This window comes from Dreissena polymorpha, chromosome 2, assembly GCF_020536995.1.
Source record: "Dreissena polymorpha isolate Duluth1 chromosome 2, UMN_Dpol_1.0, whole genome shotgun sequence".
In the NCBI taxonomy this organism is placed as follows: domain Eukaryota; kingdom Metazoa; phylum Mollusca; class Bivalvia; order Myida; family Dreissenidae; genus Dreissena; species Dreissena polymorpha.
The window spans coordinates 75,872,459-75,897,170 of record NC_068356.1 but is presented as its reverse complement, the minus strand read 5'-3'; the positions used below and the strand labels follow the sequence as shown (position 1 = coordinate 75,897,170).

The following is a 24,712-nucleotide window of genomic DNA, read 5'->3' as shown; positions in this document are numbered from 1 at the left end:
ATTTCCATGCATGTATAACGTTTGGTCAAGCTAATCACAAATAATAAAAAGGAAAATATTGGTCATCAAAAAGATCGGCGGCAATATGAATTCCTTACCTAATAACCGTTGACCCCGTTAAGGTTTCGCTCAAATGATTGAATATCGGGGACCTTGTTACGGCCTCGAAACGTCGCAACTTTCTGGCAGTAGGCATATAATAGTGCTGAAACCAATAACCATTATTTGATGTCATTCAAATAAAATTGTCGTTAAAACAATATGAATATTTTATTTCGATCAATTATAAGAAATAAGTTGAAACATAAGATAATGCGTGTAACAAATGCCCAACGATTAAACACTGGACAAAAGCACAAGACAAACATTAAAATTGAAAAAAAAAAACGAGTGGGGAAATTGCACATGACTACTTTTTTGCATGTACACAGTTTGTAAAGTAAAGACTAAGACTTAAAGAGACTGACATCAGAACTGCTTTGTTCACATTCCCCATGAAGATTTTTTAAAAACATTTCAATTCAATAGCCCGGTATGCTAGTGACTTTAAGGTGATATATGAATCACATCCTCCTTTATATGAAGTGAATGATATCACTTATCTGTCTTATGAAGATTGGTTTCGCAAATGCGTACTCACCAGTATAAAACCAATAATAATTATGGTTGGAATTATTGCAGCTGCAAAAATCGGGGCGCACACAATTATAACTATGACGCCGGCAAATGTTGAAAGCGCAAAGTAGACCCCCCTCAGTAATACATCTGGAAACTGGTTGTCCAATATGTCGACGTCACTCGAAAATCTAAAACCAAAAGTCATCAAAAATGTGAACGCCTATGTTCCGATTGTCTTGCAAGTTGAGGTCACCGGAGAATATTATAGACAACGAAAATGCGCGCGTCTAAGATTGTTAAATTTCATTAATAAAATAGTTTTACAATGATTGTAGAAAATGTATAAAATTGCGTTAATAAACATAAACCTACCTGATGTTTTTTATACGATTATAAGATACAGTTTATTAAATCCTGAAAACAATTACATGTGAACCTTCACATCAATCATTTAACACCTCAGGGAAGTAATTGTTATCTTCTATATAGCAACCATAGTATTATTCGAAACGGAAATCAATATGGTCCTATACGATGGTGTTTGGACGCGACCTTAAAATGCTTACGCATATTCAATTGAGATCTATGGCATCTGTAGCGACTTAAAGTGAACTATTCGAATATAGTTTCAATAACACACATTGCAACAAGTTAGGGACATCTAAATTTTTTATTTGTTTTTATACAAGTGTTTACTTTAATGTTTACATTTAATCCTAAACGCTTTTGTAATAGAGGTAGTATTTTAAACAAATTAGAATCTTTACAATAGGTACCGTTTCAGAACAACTGATCTGACTCGGACTTATTCAACAACTAGTTTAAAAAAAGGTATGTGAAACAGTGGGTAGTGCCTTTAACCTGTTCAGTATTCTTCCAGCAGGAACGGTATCAAAGAAAGCCATAGGGGACCGAAGGACGCTGTAGAGCATTCGGTTGTGAAACACGGAACTGGCTTGGACGATCTTAGTAAAAGACAGGTAGTAGCCGACGAAAATGGCAACACCTGAAGTAGAATCGTTCAACTCAGCACTAGCCTGCTTGATTTGGTAAGAGTAAAATGGAAACCTGTCTAGTGACATAACCGACAAAGTCAGTAATAAAAATCGAATAACTCAATATACACGATATTACAGTAGGTATTCAAATAAGATATCAAGGTATAATTAGATAAACATAAATCATAAGATTGTATCGCGCTCAATAAAGTATATTTCATCAAGGCTGAAACTAAAGTGTGTTTAAGATTAAACAAGTTTGTCGATATATCATTTAAGTTCGTTGGCGTTACAATTACGCGTATTCTATCTACAATAAATCTTATTCGAGATTAACATACGGTTATTCGATATAACATCAAGTTTTATAAAATGTCCAAACCTTGCACCAGTCCCATCACTGCATATATGATCAGGTAGAAGATGGACGCCTGTGAATACTCTTGTTTGACCACGTTGCTTTGGTTACGCAGGACAGGATCCTCGGTCCAGTAAGTAAGCCAGAACATAGAGTAGACGCTGACCACGTGGTACAGCAACATCGCTAGCATAGATACGACCACCCAAAACACGCCCATCGCTTTGAGGAAGTCTTTAATTAACTTCGGTTTAACCTTAATTAAGAATGCAAATCAATGTGTATGATAAAACAAAAAACAAAGCTTTTCTTCTAAAAATATAACGTTGAAAAACGATTAACATCAAATATACACTTTGTTAGCTCTTAAGTGGCTAACGGACTTTTTTCAGACACAAGTTGGTCTCCAATATAAGATTCGCATTCTTGAAATATATGGTTTTATCAGCACAAAGGGATAACCCACAATGGAGTAAGGGCACAATAAGCAAATGAAACACGTCGAGGAATAAAATATCACCAAAGCATAGCAAATACAACCACAGATCCAATTGTTATCTGCGTGCAACCGCATTGATACGCGTTACCCATTCATAAAACAGTTCTGTTTTAATAAGATAAATAATAAAATAAGAATTTGTTTTCAACGGTTCTTTGCCAAATAAACCATAAGTTTTAAAGGCTCTATAAAGGTCACAAATCCAATTATTATGCATATCAACTGGTCTAATTTTTACCGGTTTTCAGTTACTCTTGCATAAAAACTGCTAATAACACAGCTTAGGTACAACGTTGTCAAGAATTATGGAAGATAAACCCGTTTCATAATTGGAAGAAATGTTTACATTTTTGCAACTAACGTGATGTGTAGCCTCAGAGCGTTGACATCTGCTAAAAATAGCCGAAAGAAAATTCAATTTTAATTATATTTTAACAACTTTTTACCAGCAGAAAGTAACATATTAGATCACTACAAACGTTTTAACCATTAAGAAGAGACCTACTTTGTGTGTGATACCGGAAAACGTTAAAAGTCATCGTTATATTTTTGGTGACCTGAGTCACTTTCACTTTCTCTTTCGCGAGTAAAAAGCGATGTAAATAAGCTGATTGTTTGTAAACACAATTGACTTGGAGGACACTTTATTTTGAGCTAAAGACAAGTTGTATTGCTAATTTTTTTATTATTATGTCCAATAGCATACATATATATATATATATATATATATATATATATATATATATATATATATATATATATATATATATATATATATATTGTTTTTTGATAACCTTTAGAAATAAAATATGAAAAAAATATTTAAAAATCTGTAAATAATTACGTTTCTTCATCTTTATAGAGCCTTTAATCGATAAGGATAAACATATTCTATTATTTATAACTATAATATAATTTATTTATAAGAGTTTGCTTTTACCTTTTTTACTTTCAAATTGACAGTTAATTATACTGAAAGGGCATGTAAATATAACATGCTTTTAACAATCGTCATTATTTTCTTCGCAAACGGAACAACAAGGTAAAAGCACTTTATCATGCACAATTTTAAAGGATTTCATGAATTCCATTTGTAGAGAATAGTTTCTACTACACACGTTTGCGCTGGACGTCAAGGAATAGTTTGTTTACTTCAGGCATGTCTCTGAATGCAGTAAATAATGGCTTACCGATCCCTCCTGTATGATCTCGTCGGACACGAGTCCCTGTTTCTTGTTGCTCGCCATGGAAACGTGTGTCTTGCCCTGCATGGCCTGGGGCTGTGTCAGTGACATGCTTGACAGTTGACGTCGTCTGACCTGTGTCCTGAGGTCAATATATTAAAACTAAAAGGGAAATACTTTAAAGGAAATGGGATATTTTGAACAATAAAAATAAGAAAGGGTCTGGGTATACTTACAGCGGATTGTGCTAAATTTTGACAAACAAATCTATCTAACAAAAATAGAAAACAAAGGGGATCCATTTAAGATCCGTTCAAATCACATACCTTCATGACCCTGATTATCTGAATGATCCTAGCATTGGTGAACAAAATAGGTCAGCTATGGCTCAGCTAGGGATTTAAGTCGTGTAAATTCTAATAACGCCTATTGCCAAACACATTCCATCATATATTTGTATTTTTTTTAATGCTCACGAAGAGATCTGACTGAAGATGAAGGATTTGTTTAACCCATTTATTCCTAATGGACTCTCCCATCCTTCTAAATTGGATCAATTTATTTCCAAAATTAGGGGTGTAAAATATATTTATTTCTATATTTAGAATATTCCATAAAGAAAATCATTTAAGCAAACAGCGCAGACCCAGATGAGACGCCGCATTATGCGGCGTCTCATCTGGGTCTACGCTGTTTGCAATGTCCTTTTTTCAGGACGCTAGGCATGAATGGGTTAAAGGCGCAAGCATGAAAAACATCGCGTTTTTTATGTTTAATAATGGTGATTGAAGCATGGGTCGTATTGATCCACACATGACAAACATCTTTCATTTCAGTTTTCTACGACACAATGTCCTTTAAGTATGTGTGAGGAAAAAACCCAATGCTTCAAGCTTGTTTATACGATCACACATAACATTGTATTTACAGTTACACTTATGAAATGTTTTTCAAATAAAAAAATATCAAATCATAACGGCAGTATTAACGAAACATGTTCACATAAACTACTCGATCATGGGTAAGTGTGTACACCTTAAGCAAAAGTCATTAACCACAATGCGATGGAAATTTTAAAAAATCAATTAATTAAGGAAATTATTACTATTTTGCACAGCCCATTTATTTTAAATAGTTTAATATTCAATTTAAATAATTAAAGTGATATTATGGGCATCTAACAGTTATAGGTGTCTATCGCAACCGTTGATTATTTTTGGTTTTTTCACTTCATATACACTTATATTTGTTAATGCAGCATCAACATACTAACGCAATATCCCGGAAAGAGAAAAAATAATCCATTGAATATCAACCGTACTTTCGTTTGACATCTGATCATGCATGTACGATTTGAACCTAAATTTAGTTTAAGTGCAGATTCGTTCGTACGACACAAAGACACAATTTTGTTTTACGGATCATTTCGGCTTACAGGACTGGGTGGGTAACGTAAGAATATCGAATATAAAATATATTTTTTATAAACAACCGGTAGCAAGATGAGTTGCGGATAATTGGTCAGTAACCACATTTTAACTAACTCTTTTGACGTGTTAATTCTTTTCAGCTCAATTCAACAGTGCAAAAATGCCCATAATATCACTTTAAGAAAACCGAACCGACAAGCATCATTAAATTAAATTTAACCATAAAACGAACTTTTGCAATTACAAATTGTATTTTTTAACTCAAATTGAATGTAATTCACGATCTTATTTAAATTATAGAAAGAAATTGTGTTGTTGTTATAATTATGATATGCTCTTCAGCTGGGTAAAAAAGCATACGATCGAACACAAACCATTACAAAAATTTCCAACTCTGATAAGACCACCAAAAGTTTTTAAAACAAGATTGCAAGACTCACTGCAATTGTTATTTCATGTTAAAATAAATTTGCGTTTCGGGATTCACCCGGGCGCGAAAATAAACTTTCGATCGGTGTTTAATATGTATTAACAAAACCACGATCCTGAATTTTTGTGGATGTGATACTGTTTAATCGGTATTTCGTTCAGGTTATCAGGGCATTATCCGACAAGGGCTTGGTTCGAGATTTAAGTCCGTGTGTTCTTTCACGTGAGTTAATGTTTCATTAACTATCTTGTCCACGGGTTAATGTATAAAACTACATGACAATGGCTTAAATACTAAGAACAGGGTAAAAATGTACGATACGCATTAAAGCATCAACATTCCTGCTAGGTATCTGACTCCTAAACCTCTTTTCACCTGAGTAAACGTTGTTTTAACTAGATTATACATGGATTACTATCAATAAGTGTAAGGATATTATGATGCACACGTAAGAATAAAAGCACCAATATTCTGTGGAAGCCCATGTATTCTTCCTAAATAGTTAACGTCGTCTGAACCTCTTTGTTCCTTAGGTAAATGCATTAAAATTAAATAGTTAACGTCGTCTGAACCTCTTTGTTCCTTAGGTAAATGCATTAAAATTACATTTCGGATAGCTTTTTATGGTTGTGGAGATAATTTGATCGAAACTATAATGTTTTCCATAGGTTTCCATGATTTTTCTTAGATTCGGTGATTGTGCTGATATGAAAAATTCTGCTAGATATGGAACTATAAATTCTTTCAGAATGAGATGTACTATTATGGGAGGTTGAACAACAATATAACTGATATGTAACATTAATTAAAACCATAACACGCACCGCGCTTTCCTCAGGCTGATAGAAGGTGAATCAGACACGTCACTGTCTCCACCTTCTGACGTCACGATTTCTACCTGCTCTAACATGTTGTCACGGATCCAATTGACTTCAAAATAATAAAAACTTGAATAATATCGGCGTTAATAAAAATAAGGCGTACTGTTTAGACAGTTAATTCGCTGATAAAATATCGAAACAATGCTATTTAGTTCTTTTCATTGCAACACAACAAAACATATATAAGCTAAAAAAATCATCATTTTGAGGGCCAAAAACATGAATGCTGGCGGATAAATATTGTTTAGTTTCGGTTTTATCTTCTTAGACAGCATATCGTTGACGTTCAAAGTAAACAATGGCGTCATTTCGTACTTAAAGAATAAAAAGCAACGTCCTTAAGATTCGTGAATAACAATGATATCGTTTGGCAATTTTTTTAGAAAAACTAGAAAAGTCCCCAATATTTACGAGTCAACATAGAAAGTGTGTTTATCGTCAAATTGAAAAAAAAACCCAGGTCGCATTGGTGGTTCAGCCAATATAATGCAACGTATATGTAAAATTTGATAAGTTCAATTGCATAAGCCGGTTTAGTTTCTTTTAATTTCGTTGTTATAAGCTTTATTAGTTGGAATGAAACATTACAGGAAATAATTGATAATTCAGCAGAAAATATCGATTAAGGTAATATTTTGTAAAGTGGATCAATGTTGATATTCTTCAATGAGTCACACGACATTCATTCAATTATGCATTTTGGCAAATGAAATATGGAGAATTTTAGATGGGTACTGTTCAAAAATGTATTATAAAAGGCTTAGACACAGACGATTGCTACGCATCCCAAGAGAGCAATGGTGTTTTTCTGTTTTGCTTTTTTTTATGAAATTCATAGTCGTTCTTGCAATACAGTTTGTATGCTTAAAAAAGCGGTTGTATGAAACATAACATTAATATGATTTAGTTAACTTGATCGGTTGTTATCCGTAGCATATGTTTACTTTCAGGATCGTCCAAGTCTTCTTGGGATGACTCGTTCTCAAGATGTTGCATCAGAAACTGAGCAAAAACTCCGTTGCGTGCCATCAGCTGATCGTACGTTCCGTACTCCGATATCTTACCACCGTCCATGACGACGATGTTATCCACCAAAGGTAGCCAATGGACAGCGTGTGTCACGAGAATTCGAGTCTGAAATACCAATGGCCGTATGTCATCAAAACATAAGCTCAACGTTAGCATCGTTCTCCGACATAGTAACAAGTTAAAAGAATTAAATCATACTCCGCTATCATGATCCATAACTTTCAACCTGAGGCAGTCCGCACAGGCTTATCTGTGACATCACTTTTTTGGTTTTATGGAAATGTACCTGAAAATAATCTTGTAAACATAAATGAGGCGGAAAATATCGTTTCATACTTCCCTACAGGGACTGCACGGACTAATTTGGGACGATACTGTATGCACATGCATTAATCCCGGTTTCCTTAGAGCGCGCCTCAAAATGATCGTATGTTATGGCACTAGTGAGTGTCCTATGTGTAAACAGTTTAAGCGAGACAATATGCAATACCTAGCGAGGTCATCGTATAAGCTATGATGATTCACTAAAATATCTTAAATTATTTTCGAGGTTTTTAGCGTTTTCAATTTTCAGTAAAAGTTACATTCATTTAGATCTAAATTATGCAATTTAAATATATATGATATCTCATCACTCTTAATACTTGTTTCATGCTATCTAAATATCTAAAACTCCATTTTTGTAGGATAAAATTTTGCTTTTGATTGTTGCCTGTATTTAACATCTAGCCTTATAATATGAAATGAGAAGTGTTTCTTGCAAGCAGCATGAAAACTTCACATATCGTCAAAGTTCAAATTTATACCGAATGTATGCTCAGTCAAGGGTATTTTCACTTTGACTTTACTATTGGACCTATGACTGTGACACAGCACAGCGTCTCGCATGGCTTACGGCTTATAATTGTGTCAAGGTATTTAAAAATAATTCAATGCTAGACCGTTTCGTACTCCATACGTACGAACGGACAATGGCAGGGAACTTTTATATACCCCAATTACTTATGACTGTGGGCATACAACAATAGCACACATCTACCTTATTTTTCAACATCCCACTATTTCCAATGACGTTCTTAAACAAATCCTTTCCCACATGTGCGTCTACAGCCGACAGAGGGTCGTCTAAAATGTACACATCGGCGTTGCTGTAGACGGCACGAGCAACACTGATACGTTGTTTTTGGCCACCGCTTATATTGGTGCCCTAAATATAAAGTAAAATGCACATTTTCAACAAATCGTTTGATTTCATAAACAAAATGTGTATATAAATCGTCACTCATTACAATATAATTATTTAAATAAAAAACCTGAACCAAATTAATTATATTGCAAATAATGTTTCTTATTGTAATAAAACATTTGTTTTCCACAAATCAAACCATTACCGAACGATTTATTTTGAATAAACAGTTTGTACAAAATAAATTAACCATTATTGAGTGCAATACAATAGACGAAGTGACTGTTTAAACTAAAATTTGATGTATTTCATAGAATATATCGGCTCTTTAGAAAGAATAGAAACTGTATTTGCGTAAAACGAATATACCAATACAGTTGTATAAACAAAACTTATTATTTACAAACCTTTTCCCCGAGTTCTGTGTAATCTCCATCAGCCAACATATCCAGGTCTGATCTCAAACAACAGTTGTCGATGACTTTCCAGTATCTTAAGTAACAACGTATAAACGTATAAAGTTTACATTATACATCAAAGTATACACACAACTACTGCCATCTAAACTTGAACAAAATGAAGGTTTATAGGAAACACGTTTTACTCAGTTCCCATCTTAGAAAGCAATCGTTTGGACTGTCCAGTGCTTCGAGTACATGTACACTGTATAAATTGTCAAATGGATCTGACATTTCGTTTATCAAACCGTCTTGCTTGCACTGAGGAAAAAATATGTAAAATAATAGAGAATTAAATATTGCATTGTTTAAATTTTGTTCAATAGATATGGGTATATTAATTAGCGTGCTAAGAAAACCTTAGCCACGAGCCTTGGCGAGTATCAGTATTCGAAAACAATCCATTCAGTTGTATTATCATTTTCTATGCATGTTCTGTATTTATTTTGAAAATATACAGCACGACAAATGAAAGTTAAAAATCAAGGGACAAAATTAAACACAACAACAACATAAACATCATGTTAATGCTTGTCTTATATTTTTCTCAAAATTGCTTAATGCACAATTTCTAGAGAGTTATTTTGGCACTGCAACGCTATGGTGGATAACGCAATCACGCGGAATTTCAATAACGGTTCCATTTTGTTATTGGATTAGTGATATTAAACGTGTATTTTTCGTGTATTTTATATATGAAATCCCATTTTAGTAAACGAATGACTCTAAAATATCATTAAACTTATGTCGGGTTTGATGACTTCCAGAGTCTTGTGACTTCACTCTTGTCAAGCAAACTAAAATACCAAAATAAATTAAGTGACTTAAGTCCGGGATTATTAACTTCCAAGAACCTAGTTGAATTTCATCTTTTCAAACCAATACATACCATGAACTATATTATACAACTTAACTTGGGCTCGCTGAATACCAACTACCATGTGTAAATATAATGTTAAGCAAACAAATATTAATTAAAACGGATCATACACTTGTAACTTAATTCAGACTCCTGGATTATCATATTCCTATTGCGACTAAAATCTGTTTAATAACACAAGTATAAAACTATACTATACAATAAAACATATTTCGTACAACTTCACTCTAATACATTCACTTCCAAGTACCTATTGTGACTGTAATCCCTGCCAAAGAGAATATTATCTCTCAGGGTCATATTCTGGATCCAAGTCTGCTGTGGAACATACGCTACCGTTCCCTGAAATGAAACCGAAACACCTTGTAAAACTAAAATCTCTGTTGCTAGTAACGGTTTTTTAAGCACATACATTTCTGTGTATACAAAATGTTTTATTGAAGCCATCGAAAATGGCCTATAAGTCGTAACACGTGTGGTTTTAGAAGACCAAATTGTAAAAAAGTATTGATTCATCTGCATAATATCGATAATGTGTCATCGTCTTTATGTGTAACCTTCTGTAAATAAAGGTTTTATTTATTATTATTATTATTATTCTTATTATTAATATTACACACTAAGGAGAGTTTATAGCAACGGTTTCCAGGTTCAGTGCCTTTGTCTAACCAACATATGTTAAACCGCATTTAGAGCCTTACGCCCCTTTACTATCCGCTTACTGGATTTGCTGGCATTGCATTAGACGTTTAATAACTATTAAATAACCAATCAAATCGTCGCCTTCAAATTCCTCGGGCTTACTGCTTATTAACTCGGTAAGAGTAATATCCAAATGCCTTTATATAAGGAGATGTTTGATTGGTTGACAAAATTGACGCCTGCAATTTTACCGAAAACTCAACGAAACACATTTTTTTCAGAGATTTAGTCCTATCCTAACAGTGTTAAACACTTAAGTGAACACTGGTTCTTGGTTTAAACGTGATTGGACTTTATGACAACTAATGCGCTTTTCATCGGAAATAGTTTCGATGACTTTTCAATAAACAACTATTACATTTATTTTCATTCTCATTTATTTTAAATTCCCTATAGGTTTCCTGTAATATAATAACTATAGATCCTTCAATACAACTGCAAAAACACATGTGTGTCACATTAAAGCGGGTATATACGATTTTTTATATGTGTTTAATTGTAATATATTGATAGAATATGTTACAATTACACAAAATAGGCAAGACAAATTATACATTATAGCCGAATTTCGTAAAATGCAGCAAAGACAAATTAGCGGCCCGCGCCGATTGTGACGTACATATTTTCCTACAATAGCCGAAGCATTCGTCTTTTGTATTAGGATTGGAGTTAGTGTTCGTGTGTCGTATGAATAGATATCGTTGCAGGAATTCAAATAAACCGTTAAACTAAGTTTAGATTCACATCGTACATGTATGATACACATGCTGGCGAATTCGGCTGTATAGCCGTTTTCAATTTCAGAATTAAATATCTGGCTTATTTCGCATTTTTCGACACATGTTCTTCTTAACTTTTATTTTAATTTATATTGAAATATATATATAATACGTTTTTTACACATTTTATATAAATTCATAAATATTTGACAAAATCGTATATACCCGCTTTAAGTCACCATAATGTTTATATTAGTCTTTTTTATCTCAATTGTCTTAATTTGTATAATTTAAGGATTTACCTGTATTTTCCTAGTTGTATCGTTCAGATTAAATTTACTTTGAATCACCTTTATTTTCAGATTCTTTTTTTTTTCAAAATTAAACGATAAACCTTTATTAGCTCAATCATATGATGTACCGTACCTTTAAAACAACAGTTGATTTACTATTACTTCAACTGATGTGTTTTACCCTTAATATTCATAATCATATGATCCTAGTTCTGGAAAAACTGATCTTAATACACATGCGTACAGTGTTGTTTCAGATAAGTCGGTGAAGTCCGCACAGGATATTCAGAAGCGACACTTTAAGCGGTGAAGTCCGCACATGATATTCAGAAGCGACACTTTAAGCAGTGAAGTCCGCACAGGATATTCAGAAGCGACACTTTAAGCGGTGAAGTCCGCACATGATATTCAGAAGCGACACTTTAAGCGGTGAAGTCCGCACATGATATTCAGAAGCGACACTTTAAGCGGTGAAGTCCGCACAGGATATTCAGAAGCGACACTTTGAGCGGTGAAGTCCGCACAGGATATTCAGAAGCGACACTTTGAGCTTAGACTGGATTGAAGTCCGCACAGGATATTCAGAAGCGACACTTTGAGCTTAGACTGGATTGAAGTCCGCACAGGATATTCAGAAGCGACACTTTGAGCTTAGACTGGATTTTGGTTTGGAAGAGACTTCCTGAGAACAAACAAGTCCATAAAGGCGGAAAATATCGTCCATGATGGCCCATTTAGGACGATACTTAATGCACATTTATTATGCCATGTCGTCTTAGATCAAAACTCATATAATAAACCTTTATTTCAAGGACCCCGTCCAGCTTCCTCATTTCCCCGAGCAGTGCCGACACTAGAGAGGACTTGCCCGCCCCACAGTTCCCTTACCTTGATTTCAAGGACTCCGTCCAGCTTCCTCATTTCCCCGAGCAGTGCCGACACTAGAGAGGACTTGCCCGCCCCACAGTTCCCTTACCTTGATTTCAAGGACTCCGTCCAGCTTCCTCATTTCCCCGAGCAGTGCCGACACTAGAGAGGACTTGCCCGCCCCACAGTTACCCACCACAGCGATCAGCTGTCTCTGAGGAATCTTCAGGTTGATGCTGTTACAATAGAGGTTGTGTTGTTCATTTTTATTTGATTAGAAAAACGTATGAATGATAAAAAATAAACCATTCTTTTTGTAAAGGCAAATGTAATGCGACAATGGCACACAGCAGAACTGGGCCGAACGTTTATAATCGGCCCGCTGCCGACATAACGACCCGTTAGCCTTTGGCCCGAGGGCCATTATGCGGCTAGGACCGATTATAGACGTCCGACTCAGCTCTGCTACGTGTTATCGTTTATTATGTACATCATACTTTTTTAGTCCTTCTTTAACTTTATGACAGAACCAACATGTTTTCCCTTTTTTTTCATTCAAGTGATTACGCAATTTATGTGACGTAATTTTTGTGACAAAACACAGCTAAACTCTCTGGATTTTAGGGATAAAAATTAGGACGTGGAGTGTTTTTATTTAACAGTTAAAGCGGGTATATACGATTTTGTCAAATATTTATGAATTTATATAAACTGTGTAAAAAACTTATTATATATATATTTCAATATAAATTAAAATAAAAGTTAAGAAGAACATGTGTCGTAAAATGCGAAATAAGCCAGATATTTAATTCTGAAATTGAAAACGGCTGTACAGCCGAATTCGCCAGCATGTATACCATACATGTACGATGTGCATCTTAACTTAGTTTAACGGTTTATTTGAATTCCTGCAACGATATCTATTCATACGACACACGAACACTATCTCCGATCCTACTGCAAAGACGAATGCTTCGGTTATTGTAGGAAAATATGTACGTCACTATCGGCTCGGGGCGCTAATTTGCCTTTGCTGCATTTTATGAAATTCGGCTTTAATGTATAATTTTTCTTGCCTATTTTGTGTTATTGTAACATATTTTATCAATATATTACAATTAAACACATATAAAAAATCGTATATACCCGCTTTAAATATTTTTAAGCATCGAACGAATCCAAAACGTATTTCGGATTGTGTGTTTGTCATGCATAATTGGAAGCTTCGATAGGAATAAATTTATTGCAATCGCTCTGTCAAGTCAATCGATTTCATACATCGTGTTTTTGGTAACAGCGGCAAGCATTCGATACGATCGTTTACAAAAGTGTGATTTGAAATAAATGTAATTAAAGGGGTGGAATAACAGAAAACAGAATAGCACATCGTTGTTTTTTTTAGTTTAAGTATCGAATTAAAGTTGACATCGAGGTAAGTTTGTCTTTAACTATAAATGTTGCTGTTTGATGAATCCTGTTAAAACTCAAATAGAGGCACCAATCTAATGTTCAGAAGAGTTCAGTTTCAATCCATATTTGTATTATTTCAATTGTGTGATAAGTGCCATTTTAATTATGTTCGAGTATTTCTTTGAGTTGATCACCGTTGGCTTAGACTGAATGCGAACGCCATTTTGTTAAGTTAAAGCCGCGACATCCGATTCTTTTTAGATCTGAAAAATTGGCCGATATCATTTTTCTGGCCCGCTAGATACGAAAAACGGTCCGAGCGCGACGTCACTTTGTTACGCGGATCATTAAATTAATCGTTCATACACAGTTGCAATACTATGACTAACTTTGGAAGATCCAGTTGCTTGTCAGAAGAATTCCAAGTGAAAACTCCATCTCTAACGTAGATGGCGTAATCTGAAAATCAAAGCATCTGATGACAAAATATTGGTTTCATTCTTTTAAAAAATATTGTGTTGTTGTTTCCTATGCGGTGTAAATTCTACTTTAATCATTTGAATGCGTTAAATTCATCGAACTTTTACCGAGCAAGTGTAATCGTGTTAATCGTCTTTGTATTACTAAGTGTACGTGTACATTAACTGACAAAAACATAATTAAGTGACGGCTCGGGGAAAAGTGTTCGTATTAATACTTCCAAGGCCATTCTTATACCATGTACGCAGTTATTGGCAGAGTGCCCTGTAAAACATACAATACGTGCGTTTTTGTGTGAATAGAAAATCACGCGTTAGTTTCATATAAGCATGCTCACATATGGACACACACAATTAGATACATACTACACTGCATGGCTAGGATGTCGAATTAAACGAATTCCGAGTCAAGAGGCCATATAATCAATGTATGTGTTACCGTATACCCTATAATACTGTCTTTAAAACAGTAAAGAAGTACGTACCTGCAGACTTTACAAAAATGGATTCAACTTCATCTAGATCGGAACAGGATAAATATTCTTGGATTCTCTTGGTGGACACATAGGCCTATGTTTGTAAATAGAGTAAGCATTATTAAAATTAAATGGAATCAGAAGAGAATGGTGTTCTTAGTGATTGTGTGCTTTGTAAGACTGTTAAGCTATTGATCACTTGCCACAAATAAAGGATATTGTGCTTCAATACGGAATCTCACCAGCTGATGCAGCGACAGTTTAATTGTTCACCGTTAAATACTTAGTTAAATGCTGTACTTAGTTCAGATATAATTGCGGGTAGTTAGATAAATTTATCATGTACACAAATATGTGGCATTTCATCGTTTTCCTTAAATATACTTAAGGATCTCAGGAACTTTGGTGGCGAAATACGATTTCTCTCCTGGGGTCGTTCTTTGTTAATATGTGTAAAAGTATGATAAAAGATGTGTGATTGAAATTCAAGAGTTTCATGAAACAATAACTGGGCATTAACCATACATCTGTAGCTAATAACTATGATGTGATATAAACGTAATTTTAAAGTTCCACTTTTTAGCGGAGACACTTACTTAAAATTGTCTTATGAAATAGACACAACAATGAGCCTCTTTTCCACGAAACAAGAGAAAACGAGTAATACGATACAGAGAAAACGTCGCATAAAACCTTTAAAACAGCGTCGCGATCGAAATTATTACTAAATAACTAGTGATAAGAAACTAAAAAGTATAGTACAAAGGTAATACCAGGGTAGTAGTGAATACACAGACAGGCTTAGAAAACCTACTATTCATTCATTTTTATGCGACACTTACCCAAACCTCTTTTTTCCTAGAATTTACACATTTTTGTGTCATTATTAAGAATGTTAACACATTTCCATTGCTGAATTCAACACTTCAAACTAGAATGACTTAATGAACAATAAATCATGCCACTAAACTGTGCGTGTTTGCTTTTTCCAACAAAGTTTGGATATAGTTATCCGATTTTGGTTTTAGGTCGTTAATGCGTGTAAGATGATTGAATAAAATCAAGCATCGCCGAGGGTTTCTTACCTGAACTAGAGTATTCAGAAGGTATGGCAGAACAGTCAAGGGATTTTTCAATATGGCAATGATCGACAACGAAACGAATGCAGTGGCTGTACTTATGTAGTGATCCGCTTTAAGCAGTACGTACACGAGAATAATGATGAAATGGATCTGGTATGATAAAGAAAAGCATCATGAAACGTATGTATAGGCGTAAAAAAACAGCGTTAAGTTAATTTTAATTATTTGAGAGCGAGGACATGAATAATAATACTTCTACTACTACTTCAACTACTCCTACTACTATTATTACTACAGCTACTACTACTACTACTACAACTTCTACTACTGCTACGTTTTAATACTGTAATCAATATTGTTATTATAATTATAATAATTATTATTATTACAATAATAATTATTTTGTTGAGTAGCAGTTGTAGAAGTAGTAGTAGTAGTAGTTGTAGTAGTAGTAGTAGTAGTAGTAGTAGTAGTAGTAGTAGTAGTAGTAGTAGTAATAGTAGTAGTAGTAGTAGTAGTAGTAGTAGTAGTAGTAGTAGAAGTAGTAGTAGTAGAAGTAGTAGTAGTAGTAGTAGTAGTAGTAGTAGTAGTAGTAGTAGTAGTAGTAGTAGTAGTAGTAGTAGTAGTAGTAGTAGTAGTAGTAGTAGTAGTAGTAGTAGTAGTAGTAGTAGTAGTAGTAGTAGTAGTAGTAGAAGTAGTAGTAGTAGTACAAGTAGTAGTTGGATAGCTAGTAGTAGTAGTAGTAGTAGTAGTAGTAGTCGTAGTAGTAGTAGTAGTAGTAGTAGTAGTAGTAGTAGTAGTAGTAGTAGAAGTAGTAGTAGGAGTAGTAGTAGTAGTAGTAGTCGTAGTTAGTAGTAGTAGTAGTAGTCAGTAGTAGTAGTAGTAGTAGTAGTAGTATTAGTAGTAGAAGTAGTAGTAGTCGTAGTAGCAAGCAGTAGTAGTAGTAGATAGTAGTAGTAGTAGTAGTAGTAGTAGTAGTAGTAGTAGTAGTAGTAGTATAGGAGTAGTAGTAGAAGTAGTAGTAGTAGTCGTAGTAGTAGTAGTAGTAGTAGTAGTAGTAGTAGTAGTAGTAGTAGTAGTAGTTGTTGTTGTTGTAGTAGTAGTAGTAGTCGTAGTAGTAGTAGTAGAAGTAGTAGTAGAGTAGTAGTAGTAGTAGTAGTAGTAGTAGTAGTAGTAGTAGTAGTAGTAGTAGTAGTTGTAGTAGTAGTAGTAGTAGTAGTAGTAGTAGTAGTAGTAGTAGTAGTAGTAGTAGTAGTAGTAGTAGTAGTAGTCTAGTAGTAGTAGTAGTAGTAGTAGTAGTAGTAGTAGTAGTAGTAGTAGTAGTAGTAGTAGTAGTAGTAGTAGTAGTAGTAGTAGTAGTAGTAGTAGTAGTAGTAGTAGTAGTAGTAGTAGTAGTAGAAGTAGTGGTAGAAATGGTAGTAGAAGTAGTAGTAGTAGTAGTAGTAGTAGTAGTAGTAGTAGTAGTAGTAGTTCTAGTATTAACATTACTGTAATTATTCATTTTTGTAATTATTATTAGTATTAGTAGTATTTCTTTCTAATTATAATTATCATTATTATTATTATTGATACATACCAAAAACTGGCTGTGGTTTGCGAGCGATGTACCAATCGCCATTAGATACGCGTTCTTCTTTAGAAGTCGGATTTCCCGCACACGAATCTCGTCAACTTTTTTAATGAACATATACTCCCAGGCTTACATTTTCAATACCTTCAAAAAACAAAAATACAGATTGTGTCATGTATTTTTTTTCAAGGATAAAACAATTAAAAACAGAAAACATCAGTATGTAAGAATCGTTTTTGAGCATGCACGCTATAGTGGCATTTAAGGTGTGCAGATGGAACACGCGTGTGTGATCGATATGCAATTCTTTCGTCACATTGTTTTTGTAATGCATACTGAAACGGAGCTTTTCTTAAAACAGTTCAGATATTTCGGATCTTGAAAGTATTTAGTATATATTCATTCTATTTGCAGGACTATTATAACAAACATATTTACAAACAAGACAACGTATGCAACCACAATATCTTAATACGCAGCTATTAAGTACAACGTTTTACGCTGCGACACAAAGCATGTGATAATTATTGATCAAATCAATTATAAGCAAGATCAAATAGCAAGACTGATATACTTTTACGCCGCATAAAATTTCATTCATGAGTCGAACCCGTAATCCTTTCAGGTGAAGCAACTCGTTTTGTAACTTGTTCTGGTTCTGGACGATGTAGCTGTTAAAGGGGATATACGTGAATATGAGAGCCATGACGGCCGCAGTTGCAGCACCTGGAAAAGAAGACACAACTGTAGGTTGAACGTTTTCATGTATTGGGGCTTGGAAAAGATGACACAGGTATACGTCAAAAGTTTTGATGCATTTAAAAGATGACACCGGTATATGTTAAGCTTGATGATGAGTTGAGGCTGCAAAAACATTTAAAAGGCGTACTTCGATTTTTTAAGCCTTAATGTTTTTAAAAGATAACTAAGGTGGACGGCGAACTTTATGATATATTGAGGCTTAGTAAAGGTGGCAAAGGTGTACGTCGAACTTTATGATGCATTGAGGCCTACAATGATGACAAAGATAAACGTCGAACTTTTTTATTACTCGAGGCCGCGATATGTAAAGAGTTGAGGTGTGTCCAAGTACTGCTTCATAATTGAATTACTAGACTTACACAAATTTGGAACAACAGTAGAATTAATGATATTTTGCATCTTTATAATTAAACACTGTCCGTTTAACTACTGAACATTTAACTCAACTACCGACTGCATAATTGAGAATTAAGACATTTATATAGGTTAACAACATGGCGTTCGAGAGACAGTGCGAGTATAATTAACACAGTATGATTTTGATGATTTTAAACTTCCAGTTGATCGACTTATACTTCCACTTTAAACTTTCTGCTTACCTCCGACCGTCTCATTTAGCATGTAGGCCGAGATAATGGTGATTAGGATGGCGTTCGGGAGATAGTACGAGTAAAACACGGCGTCCTGCAGTCGAACACAGTCTATCGACATGTGATTTACCACCTCTCCGACGGAAATATTGTTTTCTGACTTTGAAACAGCCAACGCCTGAAAACGATAAATGATTTTGGTAGTTTTTTACATAAAATATGAAATTTGGTTGTTTTTTGTGTACATGTTTTTTTTGGGCCCTGCACACACACTAACAGAAACGTTTACATTTTGGCCCGGTGTTTTGTGTAAATATAGGTCAATTAAAACGTGAGTCCAAAACCATGACATACCATACAGTTTTCAAAATCTGAAGGACTTTTTCAAGCGTCATATAGGGAAATGAGGTTATTAAATGTTTCTAGCAGCTTTTCCCTGAGTTAAATGACAATATTCATAAATAATACATGTACAAAAACTCTTTTTTAATAAATTGTTTTTGACTATATGTGCAGGTAATTTATGAAAGAAAACCTAACAATTGTGAAAAGTTTCTTTCAAAGGCTTAATTAACTGTTTCCTTATTTATCATTACCTTTAGCTATCTAAATTTCTATTCGTATGGATTTAATCTATATGTCAAGGGGCTCACACGGTTTGTTGACTCAATTGTGATAAATTACGAATGCGTGTTCTTGATTACCTAGTTATGCATGTTAGATGTCAAGTTTATTGAACAATACACCCTGAAGGCCAAAAGCCAAAGTGGACAAAGTAAGCATACGGTGATGTTTACAGAGTGAATAGTCATGATTATACAAAGTTATGATACGTTCATTTGTAACAATGCATGTACTAATAAATATTGTTTTACTGTTTTAATAACTATCGATAGTATATCTATATTCAAATATGTGTAATTACGTAAACTAGTGAAAAAGCTAAATTGCATTAAGTACATCGGTGATATAACAAATACTATCCTAAAATCAAGTTCATCGACGCCTGCATTGATAGCAACCAGTAAATAAAGTGCATAAGCGCTTTAATGATTACTATTTAATATATAAAAAAATCAGCGCTTTTATGTTACCTTCTTGTTACTCACTCCAAAGATTCTATGAACATAGTTTCCTTGTAAATCATGTACATTGGCGTTTAAATTATACCCTTCTAATGAATTCAGTATTTAAGAAAGTGTTTTATGATTTGATTTTTATAAATCAAGTATATCAGTGTTTCAATTATAATCTGTGTATGACTTCAGCATATCAGAAGGTGTTTTAATGATTTCCTTTTTATAAATCAAATACATCCGCGCGTGCTTGAATACCTGTTCAAGTCCATTGGTTCGTAAATAACTAGCTTATTATCAACCACGTGCATCAACTTTTAAAATAGAACCGCCTTCTAAATCATGTTCATAGAAATGTGCTTAATTACCTTTTTATTTATCAAGTACGTGTACACCGGTCCTTGAATGATAACCTTCTTACAAAGAATATCAAGTTCACGGGGGTTTGCTTCATTACCTTTTTTTACTTTTTAAACTATCAAGTAATTCGACTCGAGAGTCATTACCTTTTTATAAATCAAGTACATCAGTGCCTGCTTGATTCGTAGACCGAGCGTTGCGGTATGGAAGTTAGCTGTATTGTTGAACACTGAGCAAACCTGTAAAACGAGAACCATGCAAATGCAGTAAACCACCCCTTCCCACGTCTGAGGGGCTGGGTCAGAATCCGGGGAGTTCTTTTTGTCTATATAGTTTAGAAGGTATCTGAAAAGAGAGACTTTTTCAGTCAAGCATTCGTTAACTTGAAAAGGCAGCTATGATTCAAACTTTGTCAAAAAGTTCGACGAGTCTTAAGAAACAATAAATACTCGTCGTCGATCAGACCCGATGCAAGTATGAAATCTTCAGGGCGTAAAGACACACCTTCGCGTTGGACCGATGAAATCGCTCGTGTGTTTAAAATGTCTGCCAGTTGAAATGTATGTTAACAAAAGTTTCAAAAGGCGCTGGACAGTTAGTTTTGATGCATAATGTAACGACAAGAACGGTAAGAATGTTTTATTGAATTATGGTAACGAGGTCCGTGAACTTTGCAGGGAAAATTCCCTTTACTCCGTGAAGATTTCAGTGTTAGAACCGGTCAGATCGACGACTAGTGGGTACTGCGAGTTGTGTATCGTGTTAGTTCTTAACATTTGACCAAGCATTTGTAAAAATGTTGCTCGATATGTACATTTCCAAAAAGGAAATTCATTTCTGCATTAAATAAGACCAACGTACCTTAAAAATAGCGGCTGTAAGAAGTTGGTCAAAAGTGAGAAGAAGCTGTAGACGACGAATTCCGTGATATCGAACGCATACGTCTTCATTAATACTTTAAGAAGACTTGCTGATGGTCGCTAAAATAAAATGATCAAAGTTGCTACTACTTAAGCTACTGATTCTGCATCTACTATGACGAGTACGACGACTTAGCTGCTGCTGTTGTACTGCTACAACTACATGTACTACAACTACTTATATTAATAATACTAATACTATTACTTCTTCTGATACTATAACTTCTACTACAAAAACTACTACTACTTCTACTACTACAACAACAACAACTACCACAACAAGAACTACTACAACCACCACCACAACCATCACCAACACCATCACTATCACCACCACCACCACCACACATGAAGGATATAAAAAAAATATGATATTTAACAAATATCTGAGGCGAACTAAATTGAGCTTAACGAGAAATTTGCTCCAAATTGGTTCTTCAGCTCCCATTTTCGCATATTTAGAAAGTTTTGCTCTGCGCAGCGGACAATGAGATCATGAAACGTATGGTTTCCGAATCAAACTATCTAAGTTTGTATTCAAATGTTACTTAATGATCTTCGTTCGCATCCTTCATGAACACAGGTGTTATCTGATAGCATTCTGAAATCCGTGATACTTATACAATCTGAAGCACACTGTCTAAGATTTAACTGACTTATTACCCTTTTGTGCCGTTGCGGTCATTCTCCTGCTGCGTCCACCTTCTTCGGCAAAGGTGTTTCTTTGAGCAGTTTGAAAATGATATCTCGATGAAACAAACTTGCCAAACCTTTAATAATAGCCTTTTTTACATCCTTGCGATTATTATCGTTCGTCTTGCATCCTGTTTAGCAAAGTTACTTTTTTCTGAACAGCCAAACATCATATGCTTGAAACTGTTATAAGCACACTAGCGAATCTTTAACATACAAATTACCTTTTCGCTCCGTTTCTCTTCTTCCCGTTCATCTTCCACCCTCTTTAGCAAGGGTGTTTTCTCTGAACTTTCTGACATTGTCACCGTAAAACTCGTCTGCGCAATAGTCTCCTCAACGTCCGTTAACTTCAGCGAGAACCGCTTGATGGCTGTTTTCTTCTGTCTTGAAAGTTGACAAAGTCATGTTATATCATTATGCTAATGCGTGATATAATAAGACATAACACATCAATGATTGAAATTATCTAGGTACTATATTAAACTTAATGGCGCTTTGAATCTCAAACTAAAATATATAGAGGGAAATGTTTTCAAAGCACTTAACGTTTTACTTCATACTTGAAAGAAAGACTTCAGTCTGCTGCCTGCGTTTGTCAATAGTTAAAAGACGTTTAGTAATTTATATAATGCTTAATTGCAGGACAAATTCTCGCTTTTTCTGTTTATCAATTTAATATGTGATTCATTGTATTATTTATGACTTTTTCTAGACCTGTTTTGTTGGTTTAATGTTCAATACACATCGCCCACATAGAAGTGATCAGGACATCTCATTTGTATGTTGTACAGTACTAGATATCGCTTATGGTTTTGCGTTTTTTTAATTACTTTTTAAAAAATATTTTAAATACAAATGTGCGCTTTAAACATACCTCAAAAACATAAATTAGGCTTTATTAATAGGTTGCTCGCTTTTTTGGGGATAACAAATTGATTCCGATTGGTACGAATATAGGCAGTAGAACCTCCCCATTCTGATATCATCCGAGTCCAATATCAATCTGGCTTCATAAGACAGAATTCACGTCTTTTTATGTACAAACAAGTATCTAAATAGATACATTAAATGTATCATTTATAACAGTTTTTGTTAACATCTCTCCGGGCCCGTATTCACCAACCCATTCTTAGACTTAAGAATAAAGAATAGACTTGGAACCCAAAAAAATGCATTCAGTGTTTGAATATATACAAGCTACCACTGGTGATTATGTCATTCACAAAATGTTCTGTAAGAAAAATGATGTAGATAGAGGTGGTTAATACCATGTTTGACTCAAAGTTAAAGAAATTCTTGAATATTCTAATTTAAAGAATTTTCTTTATTCTTAGACTTAAGAATTGTTTGGTGAATACAGGCCCCGGTTATACAGACTTTTCCAATTTGATTTGTATACGGAAGTAACTTGAAGTCTTTGCCAAAAATGTTTCTCTGTGAAATATAAAGAAAAAAAATCTATCATCAGATGTGATAAATAGTTTCAGCATTTTCTTTTGGAGCTAGATAAGGCGTAAACAAGTTATTTGTGTTTAATGACAAGATCTACCCTAGGTATAAATCTGTTGTTCTTTATTCGATTATATTCGCTTAATTATCCTTAAATTAACTAAAATATCCTAATGAAAGAATGTTTAATATAGACGAAGAATAATTATGCATGTCGTTCTTAAATTGTGATCTAAAAGTTTTTGTTTGCGTTTGTAGTGACATATTATTGTGTTGCCTTTATAAAAATTACATGCTTTACATCAGTTTAGACTGTTCTTTCTTCCACGCCTTTTCAAGAGTGGGTCCTATAATCGAGGCCTTTAAAATCTCAGACTGTGCCCACATCTGGTCTCTGTGAAAAGTTTTCTTGTAGATGGAGTGAATAGTCCTGAAATGGATATTATTCCGTATCACCCACTATACTTAAGGCGTACGTGCCATTCTGGCTTGATATACCAATACAAAACTAGGCGCTTGTGTTCTTACATTCCGATATAGCAATACGCCATCATATTAACCCTTTCAGTGCGGGAACCGAATTTTGAAGGCCTTTGCAAACAGTTTGGATCCAGATGAGACGCCACAGAACGTGGCGTCTCATCAGGATCCAAACTGTTTGCTATTCTGATAATATTCTTTGAAAAAAATCGAAGAAAATGCTAATTTTAGAAATTCAGCAGACGACATTTTAGCAGACGACAAATTTCCCAGCATGCAAAGGGTAAAGAATCCTGTGTTCACACCCCCATTGAAAGCCCAACAAGGCATATATAGGCCCATACTCACCGACACATTCTCAGACTTAGGTATACAATAAAGCATTTTATTCAATAAATCTTAATACATAATTTTGAAGGGTGCATGCCATCTATGGTTCTTGTGAAAAATGTACAGTGTTATATTTAAAGAAAATGGCGTTCAGTTATATTTTTAATGTCAAGGTATACTAAAAAAAATAAAAAAAGAATTTAGAATATTGCTGATTGAAGAAAGTTGATGATTGTTAGACTTAACTTTATAAATTCGGGTTTGAACAAGGACCCCGGTCATTTGAAAGAAGACATTCTATAAAAACTGCAATATGAATATTTTAACACAATCATATGAAACTTCGTGTGCCTGTTTGTGCATCAGTTTACTTTCCCAACCAGAAACAAACGACAATCTGTTAAAAATCGAGCTGTGGTTTATTGTAAGCACAACAAGGCCAATCATCGTATAGAAACAGAGTTAGCAGTTCTAGCCCTTTAGAAATGACATAAAAAGGG

The 24,712-nt window shown here is 34.4% G+C and overlaps 1 pseudogene; it reads right to left on the bottom strand.

Moving 5' to 3' along the window:
* LOC127869835 (multidrug resistance-associated protein 1-like) overlaps window positions 1-24,712 on the bottom strand; it is a 52,294-nt pseudogene that overhangs the window by 25,521 nt on the left and 2,061 nt on the right.